Source organism: Osmerus eperlanus, chromosome 8 (assembly GCF_963692335.1).
Source record: "Osmerus eperlanus chromosome 8, fOsmEpe2.1, whole genome shotgun sequence".
In the NCBI taxonomy this organism is placed as follows: Eukaryota; Metazoa; Chordata; class Actinopteri; order Osmeriformes; family Osmeridae; genus Osmerus; species Osmerus eperlanus.
Genome location: NC_085025.1, coordinates 8,011,687 through 8,020,691, shown reverse-complemented (window position 1 = coordinate 8,020,691; position 9,005 = coordinate 8,011,687).

Sequence of the window (9,005 nt, the reverse complement as noted above, 5' to 3'; positions counted from 1 at the left end):
GGGAGGGATGGATGGAAGGAAGGAAGATGAGGAGAGACAGAGCGGGACATTATCTCAGCAGGGGGCCGAAGGAGGGGAAAGGGTTTCTCAGTTGCTCCACTCCCTCTCCTATCTCCTCTCATTACTATTTCATCCTCGTTCTGTCTGCACCTCTCCTCACGTTGCCTTGGCAGTTTTTCCTCCCAGTGAGCGCCAAGTCAACCATGTCCCTCTGCAAAGAAGAAAGAGAGAGAGAGAGAGAGAGAGAGAGAGAGAGAGAGAGAGAGAGAGAGAGAGAGAGAGAGAGAGAGAGAGAGAGAGAGAGAGATGTGTAGAGAAAGAGATATATAGATCACGCATAAAAAGAGAGATAGAAAGAGAATGAGAGAAATAGAGACAGATAAAGACTGAAAGACAAATTGGGAGAGAGGACAGGACAGATGGAGTCTGAATATGACAGAGACATCCAGACACTCAGCCAGGAAGTAGGCAGGCATAAAGACAGGCATGCAGACAGACAGGAAGCAGATAGACAGACAGGCAGACATGTGGACAAGATTGGGCAGGTAGGCACACAGACAGACAGGCTGACAGACGAGCAGGTAGGCAGGCAACCAGTGTGTCAGAGGAGAAGTAAAAGGAAAAGTTGATAGAAATTATGGGAAGGTGGGGGGTGGTGGTGGTGGGGGGGTGGGGAGGGGGCTGAGAGTATTTGGGAGTAATCTCGATTACCTCAGTGATTTCAAAATTAGGTCAGAGTTCCAGAGTTTACCTACCACTCACCCCCTCCCTTCCTACATCCCTCATCCCCTCTTCCACCTGAGCCCCCTGCCTGCACCCTGAGGGGGAGGGGGGGGAAGGTGTTGGACTAACCCATTTTCTCTCTTGCTTACACTTCCAAAAAAACACTGACATGCCCTCCCACCCCCCCTACTAAAATTTAAATGTACTTTCTAGACATGCAGTCCCGGCAGAATGAAGTCTGCTCAGTCCTCATGTCACCACAGCAACAGCAGAAGGAACCGTTTTCCACGCATCACTCTGATCTGAAGAGAACACAACCTATGTACAGTGTTATTTTATTTTTTTACCTAGGATTTTATACAAATGACCAATGATCATATATTTAGATTCCATGTTTAGGTGACATCTCCCTGGATTCTAGTCCAGGCCTTCTCCTGGCAGAGATCCCAGTCAGGCTTCACTGGGCTGCTGACTGGCATGGGGGTGTCTGGTCCACTCTGCTTTCACAGCTCCCGCCCACTCTCAGAGGCACACTTGTCAGCAGAATTCCACTCCCTTTCTGTGTGTATTTGTGTGTGTGCACATGTGTGTGTGTGTGTGTGTGTGTGTGTGTGTGTGTGTCTGGTGTGTGGCTGTGAGAGTGTGTGAGCATGTGTGTGTTTGTCCTCGTCAGCTTCCGTGATCTCTCAGTCTGACACAGGGAAAGTAAAGTGCTGTGTCGGGACATTCTCCCATGCGATGGCTCCAGTGAGGCTTCTGGTGTCCCAGTCCCTGCCTGAACCCTCAACCTCAGTCCCTGCCTGAACCTCACCCTGAGTCCCTGCCTGAACCTCACCCTAAGCCCCTGCCTGAACCTCAGCCTCAGTCCCTGCCTGAACCTCACCCTAAGCCCCTGCCTGAACCTCACCCTAAGCCCCTGCCTGAACCTCACCCTAAGCCCCTGCCTGAACCTCACCCTAAGCCCCTGCCTGAACCTCACCCTAAGCCCCTGCCTGAACCTCACCCTAAGCCCCTGCCTGAACCTCACCCTGAGTCCCTGCCTGAACCTCACCCTAAGCCCTGCCTGAACCTCACCCTGAGTCCCTGCCTGAACCTCACCCTAAGCCCCTGCCTGAACCTCACCCTCAGTCCCTGCCTGAACCTCGCCCTCAGTCCCTGCCTGAACCTCACCCTCAGTCCCTGCCTGAACCTCACCCTCAGTCCCTGCCCGAATCTCAACCTCAGACCCTGCCTGAACCTCACCCTCAGTCTCTGCCCGAATCTCAGCCTCAGACCCTGCCTGAACCTCAGCCTCAGCCCCTGCCTGAACCTCAGCCTTAGCCCCTGCTTGAACCTCACCCTCAGTCCCTGCCCGAATCTCAGCCTCAGACCCTGCTTGAACCTCAGCCTCAGCCCCTGCCTGAACCTCACCCTCAGTCCCTGTCTGAACCTGAACCTCGGCCTCAGACCCTGCCTGAACCTCACCCTCATCCCCTGCTTGAACCTCACCCTCAGCCCCTGCCTGAGCCTCAGACCCTGCCTGAACCTCAGCCTCAGCCCCAGGCCTAGCCCCAGACCTAAAATTCAGCCCCAGCTTTCAGCTTCAGCCAAAGCCCCAGTCCCAGCCTCATGTTATGTAAAATATTAGTAGTATATAGCTTCATATCAGTAAAACAGGTTCTGTCATACTCAGAACTTTTTGAAGCACATTGCATAGGTGATGTTGAGACAGATCAGATCAGATGTTAAATATTACATACAGGTACATTATCAGATACAGGAAATGGAAAAAGAAATGGTGTTACAAGACAATTCCAAATATTCAGGGATGCTTGACTAAAATAATGGTTAACTGTTATCATGTGAAGTCATCTAACAAAAACAAATTCAACCAGTAATTCTCTCGGTTGTGTTCTTGCATGCCAGCCTGCTCACAGCCCCCTCGGGCGGTGTGTAAGTGTGCCTGTCTGCGTGCGAGCGTGTGTGTGTGTGTGTTCTGTTGTGTGCCGCTGCGCTCTGCTCTCCCTCTCGCTGGGCTCCGCTCGAGGAACAGGACCGTGCTTCTCAGCCAGCTCTGACAGCCAAGCGCAGAGAATGTCCTGCCAGATCACTCCAATATCACTCAGACACTTCCAGTTTCTCCGATTGCGCAACGGCTTCTGCTCGGGCCCCCTCCGCGCGCCTCCTTCCTCCTACTGTTCCTGCAAGCTGCTCACAAACTCAACATTGTTTGCTTCGCCTTTTAAATACACAACTTTACGACTCACCTGCACGTTAGCGCTCCTAAGGGAGGGGCAGCTGTAGGATTTACGGCCCTGCAGTGTGAATGTATGGGACTGTTTTATTAGAGCCTGCTGTTTGAGTGTTCATGAGGACCACTGATTGCACCATAGGTCATCTAAGAATGCTTAATGTCTGGCTACTGAGAGGGGATCACTCATTCATCCAACGCCATACACACACACACACACACACACAGACACTAGGAGAACAGACAGGGATGTGGCTGGAGTGGTATGCTGGTTAGACTGAGCGTGTGCAGAGGAAGAGAACACCTCAGTCTAACGACAGGAAGTCCTTCCCAGGTCACTTCCCCCCTGGGTTCCCCCCTGGGATGCAAACCAGTCTCTCCCCCCCTCCTGTAAAACCTGGGACCCGCCCCCACACACACACCACACACACACATCCTACACATCCCCTTTAACCCCCCCCACCAACAGCTCCTTTGACCCCCCCCCCCCATCTTTATCCATCTTCTCCCTTTCCCCTTCAGTTTACTGTCTTCATCCCTTTCTCATCCCTTTCCTCAAAGATTTGAGTTTCCTTCACCAAGCCCGCTGCAGAAGAGATTGTTATCCGGAAGCATCTGTGATCCAGTGTGTGAACCTGGAAGAGAAAATCTCCGGGTTATGCTTTCAGACAGAGAGATGAAAAGAGAGAGAGAGAGAAATAACAAATAAAGTGGTGAAAAGAAAAGAAGGAAAAATAAGGATAAAAGTGAAGGAGAAAGAAAAAGTGAAGAGAGAAGAGTGATGACTGATGAATATCCCTCATCGCCATTCTGACAGAGTTTACACACTAATCTAATCGGATTAGGAAGGATTATAACACTCTCAAATCTAAACGTCTGCACTGTCAGGACACACGTTCACACTCTCTCTCTCTCTCTCTCTCTCTCTCTCTCTCTCTCTCTCTCTCTCTCTCTTTGTTTTGCTCGCTTGCTGTGGGAAAAGTAAGACATAGAGCCATGAACATGGCAAGAGGTATGAGATATGAGATATGCACAATTACTCAAACCATTCCTACGTTCCTCTCCTCCTTCCCTCCCTCCCTCATTCTTACCCTCCCTCTCTCATTGTGAAAGAAGTACATCCATCATTCTTCTGTCTCTCCCCTCAGTTCCTTCTTAGCAGGAGACAAAGCAGCAGATAAAAGGAGGAGTGATCTGTGTGCCAGCAGGACAAATGACTGTAAACATCTCACAGAGAAACACACCCTCACCCTCTCACACAGGTACTCACATTCATCACACTGCCACAGTCATTCACACTCTCATATATAGACAGTTTCTCTCTCTTGTTGTCTATCTTTATCTCTCTCTCCTTTATCACCTTCTTTCTCTCACAAAAACTAGGATCTCTCTCTCCTCTATCCCTCTCTCTCTCTCCTCACTCTCTCCCTATCTCTCTTTCCCTCACTCTCGTTCTCCCTCTAATTCTCCCTCCCAGTCCCTCCCTCTCCCCGCCTCTTCTCCTCCTCCACCTCTTCTTTTCTCACACACACCCACATACCATCCCATGTGTTGGCAAGCCGTGGCCCATCGCCTTCACAGCTCCTCTCGAGCACGAGGCCATCAATCACGTGACACGTCTCCTCCTACCACAGGCCTGCTGAGGTGGGTCAGGGGCGGGCGTCTTTATGTGGCAGACACAGGCCTCGCTCTGCCCTCTCATCTCCTCCAGCCCTGAGGACGACAGCCTCACACACGGGATTTATCATAATTTATACCTCTAACAGGATATTTCTAATCATCTCAAAGGCTGTCGGTAGATGTTGGCCACAGCTTCTGTTCCCCCCGGAGAGATTCAGTGAGCTGGTACCCCGTCCGCTTCCCAGGGTGAAGCCCTCAGAAGAACTGAGATGCGGATTCTTCTAGAAGCCTGAGATCAATTGGTAGATTCGTTTTTCCTGCTCTGCACTAGTGGAACTGCTCCCTCAAGACGTGTTCATCCACTGTTAGGATGCCGTGATGGTTATGAGGCCAGGCCACCTGGTGTGCGTGTGTGTGTGCGTGTCTGGGTGTGCCACATTTTAATGATTGCAAACTACACACTTGTACACACATTAACAAACACACCATACCAACAGTACGTAGAGAATGCTGCGTCATGACAAAAAACTGGCTGTGCATTTGTTTGTGAGCACTTGGGCAAGTTGCAAAAACTCTTAAAAGACAGAATGAACACAGAGGCCTGCCAATTGCTGACTCAGAGAACTTTACAGAGCTTTCTTCATACTCTCATGAAGCAACCATCTCTTTCTCGAGTTTTAAATCACCTCCCAGAGCCAGATGTAGAGCATAGATGCAGAAGGATCTGGGTCACTCTGATCTGAAGAGAACACAACCTATGTACAGTGTTATTTATTTTTTTACTCCTATGTGTTAGTGTCTCTATTTCACAACAAGCCTGTCACCACACTCGGCAGATGAGACAGAGGGATGGAATGTGATGTGTGATGCAGGTCTATTCAATGTGACAGCAAACACATGATTTACACAGCACTGCTAGAAAACCAGCTCCAGTAGCAAGAGCACTGCAGCTACAATTCACATAGCATGGTTTGCAGGTATTTGGGATTCACACAGCATGATTAGCATGGTAACAAACAACCTCCTCATAACACACCAGTTTACATTTCTAACACACTAACAGTGAGCAGAACACCCATTATACTGTGTACCCTTGAGGATTTTATAATAGTGCCTGGCCACTCCTCAGAACTACTAACACCGGATACCTGCAAGCCGTTAAAAAACGACTTCACTTAGGTTAGGTTGCATTTGTGTTGCGTTATGCATGAAGGTATGTAAGTAAAATGACTATTACTGTAAAGAGACACTTAAGGCCGATTTATACTTCTCCGTTTTTACGGAGACGGACACAGGGAACGCCCTCTCCGACGAAGAATTCCCTCTCCGTGCCCGCTCCGAGCCCCTCGGAGAGCTCTACGTGCACCTCCTGATTTTCCTGACTATCCGTCTGTCCGTCCGTCATTTTACGGATACCCCTTGGCTGTGATTGGTCCGTATTAAGAACCGCTTGCGTCAGGGGCGGGGGCGGGGTTGCCGTGATACACAGGACGAACAGAATCCTTTGACCACCATTGCTGTAAGTTTTTACAATTCATATTTCAGCTAAACAGTACATGTAAATCAGCATCTGAATTAAAATGTGACGAGAAATGGGCAGTGTAGATGCTGAAAATGTGCGTATTTTATTGATGGAACGGCTAATTTGTACATTTGCTCCGACTTCTCGATAACCTAGGTAAATAAACACTCGACGACGACTTACAAAAAAACGTTGCGCCACCTACTCTTCTGGCGGTGAATTGTTTTCAGCACCCACAGCCTTCGGAGTACTATAAATTCAACCAATCCGTCCAACTCCGTCCGTCTGTCCGTAACGGAGTCGGAGAAGTATAATTCGGCCTTTAGGTTACTCCAAAGATGCTGTCTGTGTTGCATGGTATTGACCCGAGAGACACTCAAACACGCATACAGAAACACACACACACTTGCACATCCAACCCCCCCCACACACACACACACACACACACACACAGACAAAGAGACATAAGTCATGTTGGCGGCCTGACAGTAGCTTGCAGCTCTTCTGTGCTTAAAATCACAGATTGACTATTTTGAGCCTGTTTGAGTGACAAGCTGACCTTTCAACCCTGACCTTTACTCAGAGAAACCCCTGCACCCGGATAATGGCGACAGGAAGGTATTAGGGGGGAAGAGGAGGGGGCAGAGGTCAGGGGTCAAACCTAAAATGCTGTGTTAGGGTTGGACCACAGACAGAGGTATTCTGCCACAGCTCAGACAATGAAGCTTCAGTTACTGGGTTGTAATTTGAAGGGGAAGGGAGGGAGGGAGGGAGGGAGGGCAGACTATAACTATTACTGCCCAGTAATAATTACCATAATGAGACGGTGGATGGCCACTTGTGTTTATATTTGTTTGTGTGTGTGTGTGTGTGTGTGTGAGTATGTGTGTGTATGTGTATGAGTGAGTAAGTGAGAGAGAGAGAGAGAGAGAGAGAGAGAGAGAGAGAGAGAGAGAGAGAGAGAGAGAGAGAGAGAGAGAGAGAGAGAGTGAGTAAGAGAGAGAGAGAGAGAGAGAGGTAACAAGTACGAGAGAGGATGTGGGTATTTGCATTTGCATCCATGTTTCCATTCGTCCATACTTGGGCTAACCCCTCAGCTCACTGATAAGATCAGTCTGAATGAGTCAGATCTTACAGACCATGGGCCCTACTGAACCTCTCCCCCACTGGCAGTAGGTTGGGATGGGCGGGGGGGGGGGGGGGTCATGGAGAAGGGTCTTCCTCCAGGGTACGTGGGCCCAAAAGGAGAACCATGCTGGGGCCAGGGGTGGTGGGATTGACGGGGGAGGATGGGGGTTGGTGACCCCCAGCAGGAGTCATATCAGACCCTATCAAAGATTAAGCAGATGATGGAAGGATGACTGTGTGTGTGTGTGTGTGTGTGTGTTGACAGAATAGGTCACTGAACATGTCAACATGACCGGTAGCGGGTCACACACAGGGCTGGTTACCCCCGAGGGGTACTGCGAGGGGAAGCAAGGGGCGTGTGTGCAGTGTGCATGAGTGTGTTTATTTGTGTGTGTGTGTGTGTTTGTGCATGTTTCAGTGTGTTGGATAAGGTGTACACACATTCAGTTCATAGTGGTTACATGGTCATAACTTCACCCAAACATGGATTTAGATCTTGCTTTGGAAGCTTCTGCTTGCTCCCCTGGTCCATCTGTCTGAGCTCACAGAGGGAAAGAAGTGAGGGAGGAGTTAAGAGGAGGAAGGGAGGAGAGAGATGGAAGCAGATGGAGGAGGAGCAGAAGGTGGAGCAGAAGGAGGGGTTGGAATGCCGTCTCATTCCCAGATATCCTGCTGATAAGTCCAGGTGAGTGATGGGGATGACACCGCCTTATCCTGCAATTACAGGAAGCCAGGAACACTGACCCCATCAAAGCACCATGAACTTCCCACTGGCTTACCCTGTGCCAAGCCCCACACGGGGCTTCCCAGTTATGAGTCTCCCTATCCTCCCTGCCAACCCTTTACACGAGAGATAGAGAGAGAGACATTGACAGAGAGTGAGGGAGAGAGAGCGACCGAGAGAGAGGTGTTTACATGGCTTAATGGTTTAAGCTTTGATTCGCTAGGACCAAGGATACATTAGCTGGCTTTGCAACAATATTAGATGTCAATTGTTTGGTTATACTTCAGACAGAAAGGGAGTGCCAGCGAGCGAAAAAGGGATAGATAAAGAGATACTGTCATACAGTAACCCAGAGTGGAACCTTGAATTCAAATAGTTCAGGCCAGGGTCGGACTGGCTGTCGGGAGAGTCGGGAGATTTCCCGAACGGCCGGTCAAACGGCCGCGGCATAATGCAAAAAATAAAATAATAATAATACACGGTCGTGGGCCGGTCTGCGTTTCAAAGTCCCGAGCCGTTTTTCAGTCCCAGTCCAGACTTGATTCAGGCCATCTGATTGGTTGCAAGGCTTACGGGGCAACTTACCATGGCTGCAAAGGAACACAGAATTCTACCGCATTCTAGAACCCCGGGTTTGTAGGAACACAGGGTTGTACCGTGTTCTAAAACCATGACATATGGTTCTGCAGAACACAACACCTACATGTCACATTCAGAGAAGGCAACTGTGTTCCCTTCTCTGAATATTCCTGTGTAATTGAAGGCTGGTTTTCATTAGTCACCCTGACAATCATGCACTTTTGTGCTTGCTATATGTTGGTTATAAACATGGTTATAAATTCTGCCTATTCCATGTTTCTAACAGGAGATGCACGTTTGTGTGTATGTGTGTGTGTGTGTGTGTCATACCTAGGCCTTGGTAAGGAAAAGGAAGTGCTAAATGCATCACTTCCTGTGTGACCCGGTGACCCATCTACAGCTGTGGTCCAACAATATCCAGACCAGGAAATCATCTCTCTCCCTATCCTTCTCCGTCTCCTTCCCTTTCTGTCCCTATC